The sequence below is a fragment of the Vigna unguiculata genome, chromosome 3 (genome assembly GCF_037176805.1).
Source record: "Vigna unguiculata cultivar grain cowpea cultivar isolate G323 ecotype 2 chromosome 3, ASM3717680v1, whole genome shotgun sequence".
Taxonomy (NCBI): Eukaryota; Viridiplantae; Streptophyta; class Magnoliopsida; order Fabales; family Fabaceae; genus Vigna; species Vigna unguiculata.
Genome location: NC_140794.1, coordinates 21645943 through 21661183, shown reverse-complemented (window position 1 = coordinate 21661183; position 15241 = coordinate 21645943). Strand labels below are relative to the sequence as shown.

Below are 15241 nucleotides of genomic sequence, written 5' to 3'. Positions count from 1 at the left end.
AAAACCACTTCACAGACCACACTTTGCATCAATATTTTTTAAGAATAATGGTGGGTGTTTGTTGAAGATGCAAAACATTTATACAATTGTTAAGAACATAAGACCACATACACCTATGTGGGAAAATTTAATCTTGGTAGAATGTTTATGTTTGGCAGATGTATAAAAGCACACAAATCAATGCAGGAAATTTAATCTTTGAGCAAAACAATTATGGTGACAAAAGTTGGAAATGACGTGTTGGAGAAGACATGTATTGGAAGATACAACAATCATTTATTGTAGTAAGAGAGTGTCATGTCCCAAAAAAACATAATTAGTGGTCTTCATAATTAATGTTTTGGAGCAATAAGTATCATAAGATGACATTTTAGGAACCTTTACAAAGTTTTTTGTAGAGAAAGTAAATATTATTTTTAAAATAAATTAAACTAAAAATGGTAATACAATAAATTAATTAGGATTTGGTGTGGAATTTACAAAATATTACACGATATTTACTCAAATGTTTCGCAGTCTTGAGAGTGAATACTTTCAAATATAATTTTCATGTTATTTGATACAATAATATTTACTATTTAAGAATTATAATAGTGAAGTAAATGGAAATCATAAACTACAATTTATTTTTAAAATAAATGTAAATCGAGGTAAAATCTAAATTTTCTAAATTGTACAACAAACAAAATTGAAATAAAGCTCATGCTTCAATAAATATTTATTAAAGTTTAATAAGTTAAATCCTTGAATGAAATATATTTGTTTGCTTCCTCTTTCCAGGACTTTGTCCCACGTCTTAAAAATTTCAGAATACAAAAAAGATTTATAATTTAAGATTAAAAGAATACATAATGATAACTAACAAATATTTTTATATAAATATTAATAGTTTCTCCTTTTTTATAAACAAAATTTGTTATTTTTTAATTTTTGTTTTAAAAATAATATTACATATTACACATTTTTTTTGAATATGATCAATTAATAATTTCTTATTAATAATAAATTCAAATAAAATTATTTACTTTAAATACATTTATGTACCAAATTAAAAATTAAGACTTTTGTTTTTTTTTTACTTGGCTTGTTGGGTATGGTTTTTATACTTTTTAAAAAATACTTTTCATCTTCCAAAAATTAAAAGATGTCGATGAGAATAAAAACAACTTTTCAGATTCTTTCAACACTACTTTCAAGATCAAAATTTGTCTCTTCCAACACGTCTTTATAATTAATTAACATTAATTATGAAGAAACCAACAACTTTTTTAGTGTCTCAATACAATGTTATATTTGAATTTATTGTATTATAATTTTAAATGGAAAATGTTTTATAAAATCTACGTACCTTCTTGAAAAAGTTTTATACTGGCTCCAAAAATCTTCTCACATTCCCATAGAGAAAAAGTCATTTTGAATGACCAAAATCTCTAATAGTATCTAATCTAATATATAATTATATACAATTGCAAAGCTAACAATACTATTTTGAGTTCTAATGTGCATTGTCCCAAAATATACATAATTGGTGGTCTTCATAATTAATATTTTGAAGTAAATATGACAAAATAACAACTTTAGAAACTTTTACAAAGTTTCTTGGAGAAGGTAGCTAATTTTTATAAAATAAATCTAATTAAAAATTGTAATATAATAAATTAATTAGGATTTTGTGTGGAATTTACGGATATTACACGACTGAAATGTTTTGTAGCATCGAGAGTGAATACTTTAAAATATAATATTAAATCTTATTTGATAAGATAATATTTACTATTTCAGAATTTTTATAGTGAACTAAATGCAAATCATAAACTACATTTTATTTTTATAATAAATACAAATTATAAAGGCATAATCCAAGTTTTTAAATTTTTGAACAAACAAAATTAAAATAAAGTTCTGACTCCATGAATTTGTCTCATTAATGATAACATACACTTTTAAAAATTTCAAAGTAGAAGAAATATTTATAACTAACAAATATTTTTTATATGAGTATTAATATTTTCTCCTCTTCTACAGAAAAATTATGTATTTTATTAATTTATTTTAAAAATAGTCATTACATATTACACTTTTCTTAAAATCTGATCAGTTAATAGTTTATTAATAATTAATAACAATATGAATAAATGCAAATAAAATTACTTACCTTAAATATATTTAATTACCAAATTAAAAATTAAGACTTTGTTTTTTTTTACCTAGCTTACTGAAAAATATATTTATATTTTTCAAAATTTACTTTTCATCTTCCAAAAATATAAAGATGTTAAGAAGAATTAAAACAATTTTCCAGTTTTTTCCAACACTACTTCCAAGGTATATTTTTTCAACCTCTCAAAGAACTTTTTGTTTCTTCCAATGCTACTTCCAAGATATATTTTTACAGCTTCTCAAAGATGAATGTCTTTGTCATTAAATAACATTAAATATTAGAAACCAACAACTTTTTGTGTTTCTCATTACAATGTTATATATGAATTTATTGTATTAAAATTTTAAATGGAAAATATTTTAAAAATCTACCTACCTTTTTAAGAGAGCTTTATACAGTTTTCAAAAATCTTCTTAAATTTTAACGTAGCTTATTGAATAAACTTTATAAATCAACACTCTTTCAATATAAATGTCAAAAATGTAAAGAATAAATGGAAAAATTTTCGTCTTCCAAGAATTTTGCATTTTGAATTATGACTATTTATCATGAACAACAACAATCATGATTTGTGGGACTCAATGAATCATGAAGTATCGATCAAACATATAATTAGAGTTTAAGACATTCACGAAAACTATTATTTATCAATTTTAAGTATATAAAAATATAAAATTTGTATATCATCATGTTGTTTTTTTAGATGTTATATGCTTATTTATTTATCGTTAATGATTAATACAAAATGCAAAATCTTCTTCTATTAATGTGCTTGAAAACCGATTGATCTAATATTACTTATTATGGTTGTATTCTTAACTTTATATAAATTATGGTTTTAAAATATTGCAATGGAAATCAAAATCTTCTTCTATTAATGTGTTTGAAAACTAATTGATCTAATAATACTGATTATGGTTGTATTTTTAATTTTATATCAATTTGTCGCAACCAGAATCGTGATGGGAAAGTGAACCGAAAAGAAAAATGGGTTTAAAAAGAGATTTGGAGTCGCCACCATAGTTATTTTTGGAAAACTATGGAAAACCATAAAAATAAAACAAGTCTGCGAAAAACCAGATTTCAGATTCGGAAGTTGGTTACACGTAGGGAAGGTGTTAGCACCCTACAGCGCCCGCCCGAGGGCGGTACCTTTAATTAAAAATGCAGAGTCGATGTGGTTTTCAAAATGTTATTTTTCCCAAAAAATAATAGGACAAAAATGCTAAAAGAAACAAAATGTTTTTTTAAATTTTTTGGGCCCGACAAGGATTGACCTTGGTCCTACGTATTCTCATTAAAGATGAGAAATCAGGGTTACGTAGTTCTTTAAAAAGATATTTAAAAAAAATATTTGGAAAATGATTTGATTTTTTGGAGGTGAACCTGACAAGGACTGACTTTGCTCCTATGTATCTCACAATGGAGAATCAAAGATCACGTAGTTCTTAAAAGATGTGGTTGTTTGAAAATGTTGATATTTTTATATTTTTGGAATTTTATATGTTTTTGGTATTTTTGAATTACTTGAAAATATGTGTCACACGACGCGAGCGGTCGGACATACACTAAAAGAGAAAGAAAATTATTTTTGGTATTTTTTAGAAAATAAGTGTCACACGGTGCAGGCGACCGGACAAATACTAAAAGAGAAAGAAAATTGTTTTTGATTTTTTGAAAATGAGTGTCACACGGTGCGGGCGACCAGACAGACACGATAAAGCAAAAGAGAATATTTTCATTTTTTAGATTTTTTTCTTTTTTTGTAATTTTTTATAATTTAAAATATTTTGTTTTATTTTTGTCTTTTTTTAGAAAATTATAAAGGTAGAATTTAATAAAAAGGATAAAAATGGAAAAAACAAAATGTGAGGGTGCATGAATAATGTGAGGTGCATGAAGTAAATGAGGTGTGTTTGTTAAAAGGTGGAGGTGCAGCGAGTAAAAGTAAAAAGTGAAGTGAATCTAGAAGGAGGGGTGTGAATTGTGAAAAGTGAGGTGCAATCAGTAACAACAAACAAGTCGAAAACAAATATGGGGTGCGAGGCTGGCAAACATCAGGGGTGCGTAAAGAAATACACAAATAGTCCATCACAAATAATGGAGGTGCAAAGATAAAAAATGGGGTTGCACAAGTAAATAACATGGTCAGACCCAATTTCTACTCAAACTAAACCTAATTAAAATTAAAGCTTTCCTTTACCCATGGCAGCCGTCTCTTCTCGTTTTCCAGCAGCCACCATGACTCCAACGGTTGAGACATGCACTCACCTTTTAGCCACCACCAACGACACTAGCCTCCACCGGAGGCCTCACTGGCGACGCTGTCGCCACTCGCCGCTCCTCGCGCAACGCTCCTACGCCGTGAACATCGTCTCCTCGTTTCTCCAGCACATTCGAGACAGCGCAACTCGCCACCACCGCACCAGCCACCGCAACTGGGTCATGTGAACACCACAGAAACCGCCACCTGGTCGTCGCGACCCAAACCACCACCATGAATGTCGCTGCTGCTGCAACTAGAGTGCGTCGACACAGCATCTGCCATCACCACCATTAATGTCGCCGCTACCGCGACCTATGCGCGTCACTAGTAGTGCCAACTTTCCCCTTCCCAACGTGAGGGTTTCTTCCCGGCCTAGGCTTCGCGCGCTCTAATGCTAGCATGTTACGATTGTTTCTGCATTATACCACCTTATCGTAGCCATTTGTGTCTAGACACGCCGACAACAATGTCGTCGATGATTATCTCTTCTCCCTCTCTCTGTTTCAGATTTGTATTTGGGTGGAAATGATTAGGGAAGATGAAACGTGAATGTTTGGGGTTGTTTGGGTATCTAATCTTTGATTTTATGCAGGTGAGATGAAGGTGAAAACTTGAAGATGAAATTCACTCTATCAACCACGACTTTGCTCCCTTCTCGTTGTAAAATCCCTCTCACCGTGTTCTTTCTGAATGTGTAATCCTCTGATCTCATGGGTGGAGAACTAAGGAAGTTTCTTTTTCGTTTATTTTGTTGGTGTGGTTTTCCTGAATCTTAGTTTTTTCTTTTATTATGTCGATCACTCTTTTGTTACGTTCTCTTTGTCTCTGCACCTTTCAATCTCGAGATGTGGGATAAGGTTGAGAGCAGATTGCTTCCTGCTCCTTCAGCTATCCTGACTATCGCCAGCTAGCTATTACCGGTCATTCCCAATGCAAAAAACATGATACCATAGCAGGCATGTGTTTGATAATAAAGAAACCTTACATTACCTCTAGCTTTCTTGCTCTCTTTTTTTCTTTTTGTTGTTTTATATACATATTTTTTGAAAAAGGAAAAAATAATAAAAAAGGTAAACAAAATATGAATAAAATCAAAATTAAAAAATTAAGTTTAAAAACAAAAATAAAAATAAAATAAGAATAAGAATAAAACAAAATAAAAATAAAAAAGGTAAACAAAATATGATTAAAATCAAAATTAAAAAATTAAGTTTAAAAACAAAAATAAAAATAAAATAAGAATAAGAATAAAACAAAATAAAAATAAAATAAAAGTAAAATAAGATGAAATGACAAATCAAAATAAAAGTAAAATAAGATAAGAAATAAAAAGAAATAAAAAAAGGTATTACCCAGACAAAATTGGGTGTTGACAGCTGCCCCTCTTGATGTAACCAAATCATCATCATTTGCCTCTTATGTGTTCACCATTTGCCTCTTATGTGTTCACCATTTCTCCTTTTTTCTAAACATCGATTCTCCTTTTTTTTTCTTCTTGATGTAACCAAATCATCATCATCATTTTTTTTTTGTCTTTTTCAAACTTTTTGATTCTCATGGATTTTTTTTATTGGTGAACCGTCTGTCAAACAAAAGTGCAAACCATCAATGTGAGGTGACCCTTGTTCAAGGTAATTTGAAAGAAAAATATTTGCTCCTTTAAGGCTCAAAGGGGTAATAATAAAGGATGGCATTTTTTCTTTCTAATGATAAAGAAACATGGCCACACATCATTTCCAAAACATGATTATTTTCTCTTTCAAGAAGTTTCAACTCAGGAAGAAAATTGGTTCATGTTACAGGTTGTCCCTTACTTTTATTCTTGTCTTTTTTTTTGTCTAAACCACCCTTTCAGGTCTTCATTCTAGCAGACATTTTTTATTTTTTATTTTCATGCTAAGAGATTTGCTCGCAGTCTATCCAGGCCAGTGTGCCCATTTTATGTTGATCCTCCATGAAATTCAAAATGTAGGTTTTATGGTGGAAATGTAATGAAAAAAGGATAGTTTGAAAATCTCATGTTATGCAGATTAGACAAATGCTTCAAAAGATATGATATCAAACATTATATATTCATTCAACCTACTGATTTGACCAAAACATGTTTTGTCCCTTTTTTTTTTCCAAAACTGCCTTTTTTGGTTTTCAGTCTAACGAACTTTATTTTCTTCTTTTCACATTTTCCTTTTTTTTAATGAATTTTTTTTTTCGATGAGTTCAAGGACCAACCAACAAGTGTAGACAAGGATAAACATAGAAAATCTACCAACTCTAAGGATTTATGTTTATCAACTTAGGTAATGTCAATGTTGATAGGGCAAATCCTTCATTGTAAGGAAGCCGAAGGATGGACTGTTTCAAACCATGCACACACGAACGTCTCAAAAGAAAAATTCAAGTCGTTATTCTTGATTAAACATTTGACCCCAGAAAAGTGTGACACCCCATTATTCTTTTTTTTAAGAAGTGAATTTGATGATTTGTGAGAAAAACAAGTGACTCAAAATGTGACAACCTTTTTTTATTTCCTTCTTCTCTTTTGCAGAGTCTGTTTATTCATATGAGGTGAGATGCATGATATGGATTAAAAAAACTATGTACATGCCACAATGACTAAAAACAACAATTGCAACGCAAGTTTGTGCCCAAGAGGCACTTACTCACTTGTATGTCGATGCAATTAAAGAGTACCATGCATGATATGCAACTAATTGAAAAAACCTACATGAGATGTAATGCATGTGCCTCAAGAGGCATTTATTCCCATGATATGATGATGAAATGTGATACAATTATTTGGAAACATCATGCATGATATGTAGAGTGACATAATGAAATGCATGTTTATGCCTCAAGAGGCGCTTATTTTCATGAGATGTGATGTATGATATAAAAATGCTATGCGTGATTGTGCCTCAATAGGCACTTATTCACATGTACATTATGCACACCACAAGATGATGATTAAAGCAAGCAATCTCCCTTTGTGCTTAATAGAGGTTTGGCGCTTAAGGTCTAGGGTGAAGTACATGCGTTCACCGGGATGGTTCCCTAAACTTAAGGATCAAGGTCACTAGAGCTATGGCCCACTTCATGATATTTCACACAATAGTTGGTATACAACAAGGAGTGAGAGTACCAAGGAAACAAGCAAACTCTAGTTGGAGTTCTCACCATGACCACTTGGGAAGTTCATCCACTGTGGCACTGCTACACAATCCCCTCTAATTCTAAGTTACACAGACCCGGGTATAGGGCCTCACTCATGATATGCACAATGTGTGTGTGCAGGGAGGATGATGCATACCCAAAACCCACCTACAGAATAGCTAGAAACTTCCCAGGCAAATAGAGCAATTCAAAAATATCTATCAACATAAGCAAAAATAATTCACACACAATTTACCCAAAAAGAAAATATATACAAACACATATGAAGAGAAGAATATACAAATAAAAGAAGGAGGAAAGAAAACATTAGGAAAAATCACATCAAGTTTGCATATCTAATTAAATGGCTTGACTCTCTAGAATCCCCAGTGGAGTCGCCAGCTGTCGCAACCAGAATCACGACGGGAAGGCGAACCGAAAAGAAAAACGGGTTTAAAAAGAGATTTGGAGTCGCCACCATAGTTATTTTTGGAAAACTATGGAAAACCATAAAAATAAAACAAGTCTGCGAAAAACCAGATTTCAGATCCGGGAGTCGGTTACGTGTAGGGAAGGTGTTAGCACCCTATAGCGCCCGCCCGAGGGCGGTACCTTTAATTAAAAAGGCACAGTCAATGTGGTTTTCAAAATGTTATTTTTTTCCCAAAAATAATAAGACAAAAATGCTAAAAGAAACAAAATGTTTTTTTAAATTTTTTGGGCCCGACAAGGATTGACCTTGGTCCTACGTATTCTCATTAAAGATGAGAAATCAGGGTTACGTAGTTCTTTAAAAAGATATTTAAAAAAACTATTTGGAAAATGATTTGATTTTTTGGAGGTGAATCTGACAAGGACTGACCTTGCTCCTACGTATCTCACAATGGAGAATCAAGGATCACGTAGTTCTTAAAAGATGCGGTTGTTTGAAAATGTTGATATTTTTATATTTTTGGAATTTTATATTTTTTTGGTATTTTTGAATTACTTGAAAATATGTATCACACGATGCGAGCGGTCGGACAAACACTAAAAGGGAAAGAAAATTATTTTTGGTATTTTTTAGAAAATAAGTGTCACACGGTGCGGGCGACCGAACAAACACTAAAAGAGAAAGAAAACTATTTTTGTCTTTTTTTAGAAAATTATAAAGGTAGAATTTAATAAAAAGGATAAAAATGGAAAAAACAAAATGTGAGGGTGCATGAATAATGTGAGGTGCATGAAGTAAATGAGGTGTGTTTGTTAAAAGGTGGGGGTGCAGCGAGTAAAAGTAAAAAGTGAAGTGAATCTAGAAGGAGGGGTGTGAATTGTGAAAAGTGAGGTGCAATCAGTAACAACAAAAAAGTCGAAAACAAATATGGGGTGCGAGGCTGGCAAACATCAAGGGTGCGTAAAGAAATACACAAACAGTCCAACACAAATAATGGAGGTGCAAAGATTAAAAACGGGGGTGCACAAGTAAATAACATGGTCAGACCCAATTTCTACTCAAACTAAACCTAATTAAAATTAAAGCTCTCCTTTACCCATATGGCAGCCGTCTCTTCTCGTTTCTCTCTTCTCGTTTTTCAGCAGCCACAATGACTCCGACGGTTGAGACATGCGCTCACCTTTTAGCCACCACCAATGACACTAGCCTCCGTTGGAGGCCTCACCGATGACGCCATCGCTGTTCGCCGCTCCTCACGCGAAACGCTCCTACGCCGTGAACAACGTCTCCCCGTTTCTCCAGCACATTCGAGACAGCGCGACTCGCCACCACCGCACCGGCCACCGCAACCGGGTCACGCGAACTCCACGGAAACTGCCACCTGGCCGTTGCGACCCAAACCACTACCATGAATGTCGCTGCTGCTGCAATTAGAGTGCGTCGACATAGCGCCTGCCATCACCACCATTAATGCCACCGCTACCACGACCTGTGTGCGTCACTGGTAGTGCCAACTTCACCCTTCCCGTCGTGAGGGTTTCTTCCCGGCCTAGGTTTTACGCGCTCTGATGTTAGCATGTTACGATTGTTTCCGCATTGTACCACCTTGTCGTAGCCATTTGTGTCTAGACGCGCCGACAACAATGTCGTCGGTGATTATCTCTTCTCCCTTTCTCTATTTCATATTTGTATTTGGGTGGAAATGATCGGGGAAGATGAAACGTGAATGTTTGGGTTTTTTTGGGTATCTATTCTTTAATTTTATGCAGGTGAGATGAAGGTGAAAACTTGAAGATGAAATTCACTCTATCAACCACGGCTTTGCTCCCTTCTCGTTGTAAAATCCCCCTCAATGTGTTCTTTCTGAATGTGTAATCCTATGATCTCGTGGGTGGAGAATTAAGGAAGTTTCTTTTCGTTTATTTTGTTGGTGTGGTTTTCCTGAATCTTAGTTTTTTCCTTTATTATGTCGATCCCTCTTTTGTTACGTTCTCTTTGTCTCTGCACCTTCCAATCTCGAGATGTGGGATAAGGTTGAGAGCAGATGTTGCTTTCTGTTCCTTCAGCTATCCTGACCATCGCCAGCTAGCTATTACCGGTCATTCCCAATGCATAGCAGGCATGATAGCATAGCAGGCATGAGTTTGATAACAGAGAGACCTTACGTTACCTCTAGCTTTCTTGCTCTTTTTTTTTTCTTTTTGTTGTTTTATATACATATTTTTTGAAAAAGGAAAAAAAATAAAATAAAAAAGGTAAACAAAATATGATTAAAATCAAAATTAAAAAATTAAGTTTAAAAACAAAAATAAAAATAAAATAAGAATAAGAATAAAACAAAATAAAAATAAAAAAGGTAAACAAAATATGATTAAAATCAAAATTAAAAATTAAGTTTAAAAACAAAAATAAAAATAAAATAAGAATAAGAATAAAACAAAATAAAAATAAAATAAAAGTAAAATAAGATGAAATGACAAATCAAAATAAAAGTAAAATAAGATAAGAAAAAAAAAGAAATAAAAAAAGGTATTATCCAGACAAAATTGGGTGTTGACACAATTTATGATTACATTTAAATATTAATTTAAGAATAAATTTATATTTATGTAGAATTAATGTAATATTATCATTTTATATTTTTATATAATATTACATTCCATTGAATTTACATTAGAAACTATTTTTTTTTTCATTTAATGTCCTTCGAATCCGAACTTTTCTTATAGTTGAATTTTTTAAACATCAAACAGTAGATAATATTAGGTAATATATTCTTTCTGTGTGTTTTTAGAATAAATTTTCAAAATTAATTCATTGAAAATCAAATCGTTTTTAAGTTGCGAAAAAATAATCATAATATATATAATAATATTAATAAATTTTGGATTCAAATTTGAAATCGTAACGGACAGTAAAAGAAAAAAGAATGTTATAACCAAAATTAAATTTAACATTTAAAGTGAAAAATATATACAAAAAGTTAATTTTTGTAATAAATACTTTAATATTTCTGATAAAAATATATGAATTCAAATATTCAAAAAATTTGATGACCCATAATGATATAATAATATATTATAAAATATAATAATATGTAATAATGTAAATATAAAATATAATAATATTAATATAATTAAAATATATGTAAAAAATAAAAATTATAATTTTTTAAACTTTTAAAGATAATTAAAATATAAGGTAAAAAATAAGAATTATAAATTTTTTAAACTTTTAAAGATATGGAAATAATTAACTATTTCAATTTCAATATTATTGTAAGATTAAGATTCATATATTGTGAAAATTGGAATTCAAAATATATACAGTAACATTTTCTCTAAAAGCAATTATCAAACTAAAACTTTAGAATGAAAGTGGTATTATTTGTAAGGCCCAGATTTCCTGCCCTAAAGCTTTAAGGGCTGCCCTTGAGCTATTGGGCCTTAGGGCTGGCCCAAAAGATAAGGTCACCCGAGTCTGATCCAATTCCACACTTTTCAGATTTCTTCTACCTTAGTGCTTAGAGCCGCAGCCGCACTCTCTCCGTTAGGGTTTCACTGTGTTAACAGTCCGCCTCCCGTTTGGCTGTTCTTAGCTCACGTAAGTGCTCTCAGACTCGTAGTTTCCTTCCTTGGCCTGTTTTTCGTAAGTTGTTGTTAGGGTTCCGAAATGATCCATTCTCACACTGTTTTCCAGCTTCGAGTGCGTTCCTAGAAGTTGTTCATCCTCCACAATTTGGGTGTTGAGGTTTTCAACTAGCTTGTCCAGGTACGGGAAGCTAGAACCTCACTGTTAATGTGTTTGTACACTATTTTGCGGTACATTTTTATGATTCCTGAACTTGTATGTTGTTGAGATTGCTTGCGATGGTTGGTGTTGTTGTTGGTATGTGCAAAATACGATTGTTACAGGCATGGCAGTGGTAGTGACTGTTAAACTCGCCCAGGCGAGCACGTCTCGCCCAAGAGAGGTGAGCAGAGGCTCGCCCAGACCTTCTCGCGCAAATGGTCGCCTAGGCGACTCGCTCAATTTCGAGCAAGCGAGCGTCTCGCCTAAGCGAGAACGTGCAGAGGCCCCTGTTCCAGATTCGTGAACTCTCGCCTAGGCGGAGAGGACTCACTTGAGCGAGAGACTCTCGCATGGGCGAGGCTCCTCAGCCTGAGCGACGGTTTGAGCGAGAATGCGTTCAGTTTGGGGTTTTCATGTCTTTTGGTGGTTGAACTGTGTTCTATTGTACTATTACGTGATGGTATGAGGGTAAAACGAGTATGCATGTTGGGAGGAGATTATATGTGGGGGAATTATGAGCTTGGCATGATCTCTACATGAATTGTATATGATAAGTTGGTTACATATGTATGTGCGTGTGGTCACAAACTTGGCATGAGCAATAATGAATCTTGGTGGTTGGTAAACCTTTGGTATGGTTGGTATGAGGAGAAACACTTTACTCATGATCGGGAATAACGAGTTGGTAATGATTCAACATATGAGAAATGGAGATTTGTTATGGGTTTTGGTTTGAAATCTTATGTGCAACGTATGTGTAAATTCTTGGTTGTTATGTATGTTGGTCAGTGTCAGTGCATAATTCCTTGGGGTCTCTAGGTGAGACTTTCAGGGTTGCGCTTCAGTGGTCGGGACGTAATTCCATGGCCCCTGTTAGTGGGTGTCCATGGTGGTGCCCCATCTGTATGACTAGGTAAGGATTCAAGGTAAGGTTGCATTCTGACACTCTAAGGAGTCAGTTAGTCTCACCTAGAGCGGACTGACTCCTGTCGTGAGAGTAGCAGGAGGCCTGAAATTCATTAATGGCTAACCTTGTGGTGAGGGAAAATTTATTTATTGTAACACTTGTAACACATAGCTCGGGGGTGAGCAGCTCGGGAGTGAGGAGAGGTATCCACACAGGTGCAAGCATCCGCTGAATCCGACCAAGTTCTACGTATCCAGATGAGTCGAGTCGAGTCGTAGTGTATTGAATGAAGAGTCATAACGTGCTTGGATGTTGTATGAGTATGGGATGGTGAAAATATATTTCACTGTATGATGAATATGTTGTCGGCTCTAGCTTACCCGTTTTGTTGTATGGTTGTATTGCATGTGGCTACTCTTTCTCGCGATGATCATCAATGTGATTGATGGGAGCAGATGGGCGATGTTCTCGTGGTCCGCAAGGAAATGGCGATTCCGCTACTTAGCCATCTGGGCTGAAGTTTAATTTTTTCCCGTCATGGTTATTTAGGGCAATGACCCATGCATTGCCTTATGCTTTACTACTCTATTCTCCTGTTAGACTTTTATCTTGTTCCCTTGGCATTGTGGTGTGCCTAGAACTTGTAGGGGTTGTGTATGAGACCCCAGGATTGCACTATTGATTTATTCGTGTCTGACGTTTCTTTTAATTCCGATTAATAATTAAATGGGACGTTACACTATTTGACTAATTAAACAAAAAATATACCAATAAAATTTGAATTTTAACAATAAAAAAAATTGTAAAATAGTGTAGGTTTTTCAATAGATTCTTATAATATCTCTAAACAACTTTCAAATATTTTTAACTTATAAAAAAGGTTCGTATTTAATATATTATCAAAATCTAAAAAATGATAAATTGAAAAAATTTAATGGAAATACATTAATATTCACAATTAAAAACAATAAAAGTTAAAAATATGATATAGAAAATAAACAAGTAATATAATATTTAGGAACAAAAGCTCTATGATTCTTAATAATATAATAATATATTAACATATTAGTCCTAATATAATAATAGTAATAGTAAAAATAATTAAAATATGGTGTAAAATAATAAATAAATAATTGTAAAATTTAAATATGAATTTTTAAATACTTTTAAATAATTTTCACATATTTTGACATTTTACACAAACTTAAACAATAATTTAAAAAATAATTTTTATAACATAGACATTGGTATATCATTACAAGTTAAAATTATACATTCTTAAAATTTTTAAAGATATAAAAATCACTGAGGATCTCGATTTCAATATTTTTTTTTTCTAAATTAGGATATATATTGTCAAATTTGAAATTCAAAATATATAGTAATAAAGTTTGAATTTAAATTCTAAATTTTAAAAGCTATAAAATATGATAGCAAAGTTAAAATTTGAAATTCAAAATCCAAAAAAAATGTGAAAAAAGGACTCCAATAGAAGAGTCTACCAAATGTCTAACCTTTGTACCTTTGTATTTTTGCATAGTGTACTATTTATATTTGTCTACATAGTCTACATTTTGTAAGTTTTGATTGTTTACTATTTATATTTTGTTTGCAGTCTAATATTTGTATCTTTAAAGAATCTACTATTTATATTTAGGTGTAATTAGTCGGATAATACTCACTTTTATTTGGATATGTCAGTTTGATACCCGCTTTTAAAAAGGTGTCAATTGGATCCTAACTTTGGAATAGATGTCTCAATCAAGTCCCTTTGAGAAAAAAAGTATTAACGTCATCAATGGTATTGATATTTAAAATGACTTACAAGAGTGAAAGGAACCTAATTGAGACATTTTTTCAAAAGTTGGGACTCGATTGACACATTTTTAAAAGCGAGGACCAAACTGACACATTTGAAGAGAGTGAGTACTATCTGACTAATTAAACATTACATTCATATGCACGATCTATCATTTGTAGCTTTATATCGTTTACTCTTCACATTTTTTGTATCGTCTAATGTTTGTATCTTTATTAAGTCTACTCAACAATTTCTATATCTCCATCATTTTTATTATTAGAGAATCAACTATTATATTTTTCTACATGTTTTACTCAATATTTCATTAAAAATTAAATTTGATTTCTTAATTTTAATTAACTAAATCTTAATATATTATTTAAAATAGTTATATATAATATATTTTATTAAAAAAATATATAAAAAACTTAAATACATTTTTATTATAAAATCAATTAAAATACTATCATTGAATTTTATAAAATAAAATTTATATTAAATTTAATTATACTTTTATAATTTCAAATTAATTTAATAAATATATTATAATTTTTAATTTTAAAATTCGATATCCCGTGCGTTGTACGGATAGAAATACTAGTCTAATTTAAAGACCCATAATAGGCTAGTGTTTTGGAATTTTGTTTCTAAGACCTACTTAATGCATTCCAAATTGTTATAGTTTTAATATTTTTAGATTCTAACATTCAGAAGAGTGTGGCAAAGCATTG

At 31.9% G+C, this 15241-nt stretch overlaps 2 long non-coding RNA genes across 2 annotated transcripts; both read left to right on the top strand.

The window, feature by feature from the left end:
* Positions 1–4382: 4382 nt before the first annotated feature.
* On the top strand, positions 4383–5422 carry LOC146887583 (uncharacterized). The gene is made up of 2 exons (XR_014993843.1): positions 4383–4780; positions 5020–5422. It is a non-coding gene; the product is annotated as an uncharacterized LOC146887583 (long non-coding RNA).
* A 3641-nt stretch (positions 5423–9063) lies between these two features.
* Positions 9064–9932, top strand: LOC146887582 (uncharacterized). The gene is made up of 2 exons (XR_014993844.1): positions 9064–9662; positions 9780–9932. It is a non-coding gene; the product is annotated as an uncharacterized LOC146887582 (long non-coding RNA).
* Positions 9933–15241: the final 5309 nt, after the last annotated feature.